The sequence below is a fragment of the Crassostrea angulata genome, chromosome 5 (genome assembly GCF_025612915.1).
Source record: "Crassostrea angulata isolate pt1a10 chromosome 5, ASM2561291v2, whole genome shotgun sequence".
Classification (NCBI taxonomy): Eukaryota; Metazoa; Mollusca; class Bivalvia; order Ostreida; family Ostreidae; genus Magallana; species Magallana angulata.
In genome coordinates this window covers 15,716,504-15,723,644 of record NC_069115.1, presented here as the reverse complement: position 1 = coordinate 15,723,644, position 7,141 = coordinate 15,716,504, and positions in this window count along the sequence as shown.

The window sequence follows — 7,141 nt, the reverse complement described above, 5'->3', positions numbered from 1 at the left end:
ACAAATGTAAATCAAAGTCTAATGCAAATTGTGAATTCCTTCTGTGTGAAAAGGAGGACATTAAGCACCTTTTATTAAATTGTCTATCTGTACAGAGATTGTGGCAAAAATTGAATGGTATTTTGAATTTCGATGTATGCTGGAAACACATCATTATAGGATTCTATTTAGAAAAAAAATTTCAAAAACAGTATTTTTAAATACAATTATATCATATGTATCATATGTAATTTATAAATATAAAATGATATGTAGAATGAATGAAAATGTTCAATCATGTAACACGCTTTTGAATTTTTTCAAAAGGTCTCTCTCTAAAGAAATGGACTTGATGTTGAATTTTTTAAAAACAAAAGTATATAGAGGTAAAATACTAGAACTTATTCGATTGTTATAATCTGTTTATTAGTTAAGATTTTTAAACTGCTTGTCCTGACCCGGGGCAATCAGATATTGTAAAGGGTTGCATATTTCTGAATAAAATATTTAATTAAAAAAAAAAGTCATTACAAGAAAATAGCGCAAGAGATTTCCCAAGAAATCGCTGTTGCGGTATGATATCGTTCGGGAAAGAAACGTTTCTTCTCGTAGTGTAGCAACGAGATAGTACATGTATGTCGTATTATAGCTAAGCCTTATGTTTTTCAAATTTAAAATGTAAATACATGTACGAGGGTTGTTCGGAAATTATTGAGACAACATGGATATTTCCCTTCCTAAGTGACGAATTAGGGGGAAAATTGGCATGAACATTTCACAAATAATTAAACAAAAAATATTTTTTAAAAAAATGATTACTATTTTGTTTACAGCGGTAGATAAACAAATCAGTGGTCGGGATACCCGGCGCAAGCATAAACTCGGAGAATAATAAAACTAAAACATCGTCTATCTAAGTGTCTGCAAAGTAATAGTTTATAATAAAAGAAATCAGATTATTTATGTTTATTTTGCTATTTATTGTGACGAACTTTTGATCAAGTTTCACTTCTGTTCGAGTTGAAATACGGATATGGTACAGATATATTTACCAAACAATATAAATTTACCAACGACAGTATATTGAATTTTGACGTCAAGGCGGCGCAGCAAATATACATCAAAGTGGTGGAAATTTCGGAAAAAAACCTTTTCAGGGCACCCAATTGCTTTAACAAAACATATACGATGGCAAGGGATAGAGGGGTTCAGTTTATTATCTTATTTTACTAATTATTTAGCTAGAATTCAGACAAAGTGACTAAATATCAAGTACTTTTCGCACACTAAATGATGTCAACAGTTCTAAAATATGTAAACAGAATGACTGTAGGAGACATTTCACAGTTATTTAACTTTCGGTTAGAAATAACCCGATTTATTCCCCAAAAATCAAGAATGGAAAGAATATGTGAATGTTGACATCTTGTAATGTAAACAAAAGATGAGAAATGAAGAATTAATTCTAATATCCCTTTGTTTGTTTGGTGTTTCAAACATAGGATCAATGAGAAGCGTTAAAATGACGTTGCGGTAAGTTTGCGGTTGCGCCAGGTCACTGGACGAAGGCAAAATGGTCCGTTTACCAGGAATGATCTAATCATGCTATGGACACGAAACTTTTCACATTGATAAACTATATCCTGGTGTACGTTTTGGTGAAATTTCAAGGGTTTCTTTTTTTCCCCAAGGAAATAATAGTAAATGTCTCAATAATTTCCGAACAACCCTCTGTTAACGTATCATATTGTTCTTACGCCTAAATACCCTGCTCGTTCTACTTGTTTGCCGTTCTAACGACCAATTTTGTTCAACATTCGATTTTTTATCTCATTTAATAACTTATTATATCGTATGTACGACATAGTAAATGATAATATCAATGGAAATAACGTACTTTATATTTTTTTATTGGCGTAATTCCAAAGATGTTGGTGATAGATAGCGCAATTGCCGCCGTGTTCCCATTATCACAAACAAAACTAATAAACAAAAAGAAACAAACTTGTTTTCGCATTTGTATAATACATAAATTTCACATTCAAGTAATAATTGTATCAGCAAAAAGAAATAACAAAAGTTACAATAGGCATTCATATTTTTAAACACTTAAAAAACACATTTTGAATAACAATGCACTTTTCAAATTCTGGTCTACATGCATTCACCAGGCAGGTACATGCACACTATTGAGTAAAGAATTACGGTAAACAAAAAATATACAACATTTTCAATAAAAGTACATCCCATAAGCTGACAAACCAGATAAGATGAGATCATCAATAACGTAATGAATAAATTAACGAAGTTGGAGCATAATATCCCCATCTGTACAATATACTGTATACAAGGAAATATTCGCCTCCGTTTTGAATGGGTGAAATCAAATGGCTTAAATTTGTTCTCTTAAAATCAATTTTGTATATGCGAGCGAGTTTTATTAGGACGGGGTGAAACCGAAAACAGAAAGTAAAGAAGGGCGAAAACAACACGGGGCGAAAATAACCTTGTATACAGTAGTTTGAATTAGATTCAGTGAGTGAGTGAGTGAGTGAGTGAGTGAGTGAGTGCGTGAGTGAGTGAGTGAGTGAGTGAGTGATCTATGAGTGAGTGAGTGAGTGAGTGAGTGAGTGAGTGAGTGAGTGAGTGAGTGATCTATGAGTGAGTGAGTGAGTGAGTGAGTGAGTGAGTGAGTGATCTCACTCACTCACTCACTCACTCACTCATAGATCACTCACTCACTCACTCAATAGAATATAAACAGTGACTGAAAAATATTGAAGTCTTCAATGTTCAAAACGTCACTGTGTAGCTTACACAGAACATGCTTCATTAAATTAAAAGCTTTAGAAGCATGTTCCAACTTTTTAAAATCATGTATTAATTTACCGATTATAAATCTGCTTGGCGCGCATACTTCAATAGTAGCATTCATCCAAGCATTTATAACACAATGATAAATGTAGGTTTGACAGAGATGAGTGATGTTTTCACAGTTTTTCCTTTTGGCTGCTTTTTCCCACTCTTCGTCTGTCTGGGGACATGATGAAACAATCTCAGCGGTTTTATTTGCCAGTGGACAACTTGCCTGCAAATTGATTCCATTGAATCATTGGTATCTAACTCGATGTAATACAGTTGAACAACTGTTTCGTAGAAAAATTCTTTTTGCAGCTAATATATAAGATAAAAAAAACATTAACTAGGATATTTACCTCTATATTTGATACTAATCCACTAATTGCATATAAAAGAGCAGAAATAATACAAATGTTAAAACTAAACATGTTTATTTCACTGCATGAAAACTCCTTCAGAAAATTGAGTGTGAAATCCTACAGGCTGATATCAAGCTTTCCAGGTCCGCATAGGAATTAAAAAACTCATGAGTTCACGAGATGAGATTTGGCTCAAATTACAGTATGATTGTAGAAGTTGCTGAACTTCTGTCAGAAAGGTATACCTGTAATACACTGGTACATTTAAAGTGTATATTATCAGAAATACCGTACTATTTTGACGCTGCGGGGTTTTAAAAGGGTATTTTCTTTGCCTATGAGTTATTCTTAAAATTTTTAATTGTACATAAAGATGACTCATGTTTCGTCATGCTCGTTTAATAGCCAATGTAAAGAAAGGTTTTAGTTCTTCAGTTATAAACGTTAACTTGTACAGTAATTTAATGACCGAAACGCATTACTCTGATTATTTTGTTCACACGTGTATGAAAAAATAATAGTTTTATGATATTGATATCTAAGTCAAGCTCGAACAATGCACCAATGATCTGTTATCGAGCACATAAGAAATGCAGTTCTGTAAATCGTCTATAGGTGTTCCTATGCGTTTGTATTGGCAAGTCGAATATTGATTATTTACACAAGAATATCACGATGAAGTTCTTTAATTCCTTGTTTTTAAAGCAAAGAAACATGTATGAGTTACACTGTATGCTATGTTAACATAGCAAAATTCTGTATATAACATTACTGAAATTCCATGGAATAGCAGAAAATCATCGAAAATGTTTGAATGAATTATAAAAAAGAATCACATTTTTATGATTTTATCAAGTGAGTCTTCATGAGGCGTAAATGTGAAATAAGGGGTTTCTATGTCTCGGAATTTTTATCCAAATACAGTATATTTAACATGATATTCAATGCAAAATGATCAGAAAAAGTCTTTTAATCCCAGAGAGAGCTAATGTACACTTCGTGAGGCTTTTTTTAAACATAAAAATAGGTAAAGGTTTGAACTACATATCAAACAACTGTTTCGCTGTGGTAAAACTTTTGGGAATTTTTAGGTGATTTACCAGCTGTGTACCTCTATTGATAATACATATATGCATTAAAGTTTGTATCTTATACATTTATTTGTACACAACAGAAACTAATGTATGATACTTTGGAAGGCGATAGTAAATTTTTTGGTATCATCATTTAATTTAAATTGAATCCGTTCGGTATTCAAAATTCCCTGACAAGATACATTACATTATAAGCTTCCATTGCCATTGCATCGGTAATCAACTAAGTATCTGTCCAAGGTTGATTGTCTCAAATTAACATTGTAATCAAAAATATAGAATTTTGTATTCACCTTATTTCCCAACACATTCTTCAGAAATATTACATTTGACTACGCAAACAGACTTAAATGATATACTTTCAGAGGCATAAACAAAACATAATTAGGCATACCCTGATTGATATGCAGTTAATTAATAACTGTACTTTAATTGTACATAATGCATGTCATTGATTAATGCTAGGTCAAGCATTCATGAAAGCACTTGCCAGTCTAATTGAGAGTACATTTCAATAACCTCCGAAATGTTAATTTTTGCAGTCTTCTAGGAAACGATATAGAGTATATATATGTTTTCAGACTTATTGATAGACCATAATTAATCACCTAATTGTCCACGTTATTTTTGGTTTTCCAGACTGCGCGATGAGCACACGGTGGGTGTGACCGGTCAGTCCTCCCCGGCACCTGATCCTACCTTCATTTTTTTAGAGGTCCGAGTTTGCTATGGTCCTGCTTTGCATTTTTTCATTAGACTTTTGATTTGGAACACTGTTCGTTATCACCACGTCATTCTTAGCATAAAATCAGACATTTTTTACGTTCCTACCACGGCTTAAACCCCAGCCACTTTTCCAAAAACAACCAATGGTTTTTTGAAGCAAAAATGAGATTACACGGGTGACAGTCAGCAACGTATCTGTCTATGGTTTTCCAATAACTACATTTTTTGACGGTCGACAATCATTGTGTCCGTCAGGCCAAGTTTTAATTTTGTCTGCGTCTTTGTCCGATTTATTTAGTTGAACCAGTCGTTGAATAGACAGTCGAGCAACATTCTGTCTGCTGTCGGTCGGTCGTCATTTAGGTAATGGAATTATTGTTCCTAAATGTCGGCCAGTCCACACCAAAGGTCGACTAAAGATCGACCGAGGGTCGTCTGGGTTTTTTTTTTTTGGGGGGGGGGGCAACTTTGACAAATAGGCTGATGAACGACCGACCGTATTCTTTCGAATTACGAATTTTCGAATTAACGGTTGATAAGCAGCGGCCATAAGTACACAATGTTGCAGGATCTTTAGTAAACAATTTGAAGTAATGCCAACGTGGTAATAGGTGAATATTCAGCAATTTGAGAAATAGTTTGATATGTAATCGACCAACAGTAAAACTCAAATTGTGGCTCAATGTCCGATGATGGATGGACAATCCACTGACTAATAAATATTCAACCTTTTCTTTCGAATTTCGAATTTTCGAATTAACGGTTGATAAGCAGCGGCCATAAGTACACAATGTTGCAGGATCTTTAGTAAACAATTTGAAGTAATGCCAACGTGGTAATAGGTGAATATTCAGCAATTTGAGAAATAGTTTGATATGTAATCGACCAACAGTAAAACTCAAATTGTGGCTCAATGTCCGATGATGGATTGACAATTCACTGACTAATAAATATTCGACCTTTTCTTTCGAATTACGAATTTTCGAATTAACGGTTGATAAGCAGCGGCCATAAGTACACAATGTTGCAGGATCTTTAGTAAACAATTTGAAGTAATGCCAACGTGGTAATAGGTGAATATTCAGCAATTTGAGAAATAGTTTGATATGTAATCGACCAACAGTAAAACTCAAATTGTGACTCAATGTCCGATGATGGATGGACAATTCACTGACTAATGAATATTCGACCTTTTCTTTCGAATTACGAAATTTCGAATTAACGGTTGATAAGCAGCGGCCATAAATACACAATGTTGCAGGATCTTTAGTAAACAATTTGAAGTAATGCCAACGTGGTAATAGGTGAATATTCAGCAATTTGAGAAATAGTTTGATATGTAATCGACCAACAGTAAAACTCAAATTGTGGCTCAATGTCCGATGATGGATTGACAATTCACTGACTAATAAATATTCAACCTTTCGGAGGTATCGACCAAGCATATTATCTTTGTCATTTGTAAGATACATTTTATTCATGTAATTACAAAAAATCAATTGAACCGCAAAAAATTATTTAAGAATTTGCAATTCGCTACATTGTTCGAAAGAGAAACGTCATTTCTTGAAGTGTACATGTAGCGACCTAATAATAATTGTATGTCGTATTACAGTAAAACTCGGTTATAGCAAAGTCCTAAGGACTAATTGATTTACTTCGTTTAACCATTATTTGTTATATCCGTACATGTATAGTTATTGCCTTTGTTTTTAACTTAAAATGGAAGTTAAATAACGTATTTTGTTTTCCCTTGGAAAAAAATGTCACACTTTCATTGGTTTAGACATAGCACGTGATTGCCTCATATATCTCTATATTTGTTCGGTGAGAAATGATATTAGGCAATATGGCCGTCATTAGCCGACGCTTCCCTTACTCAATTCGACATTTCATAGTATTTAATACATAAACCGCATGCTGTAAGTTCTTAAAGTATTTGAAGTAGTTGCCCTTTGAAATTCTTTAAAATTAGAGTAGTTGCCCTTAGAATATTGACGTCACATTGTTTTGTCTGGAGCAGAACAAAATGGCAGAGTCGAAATTTGATCAAATATCTGCAGAGGAAAGGGAGAAAACTTTTAAAATTAAATAGCAACAAAACAATGTAAGTCAACATGGGTG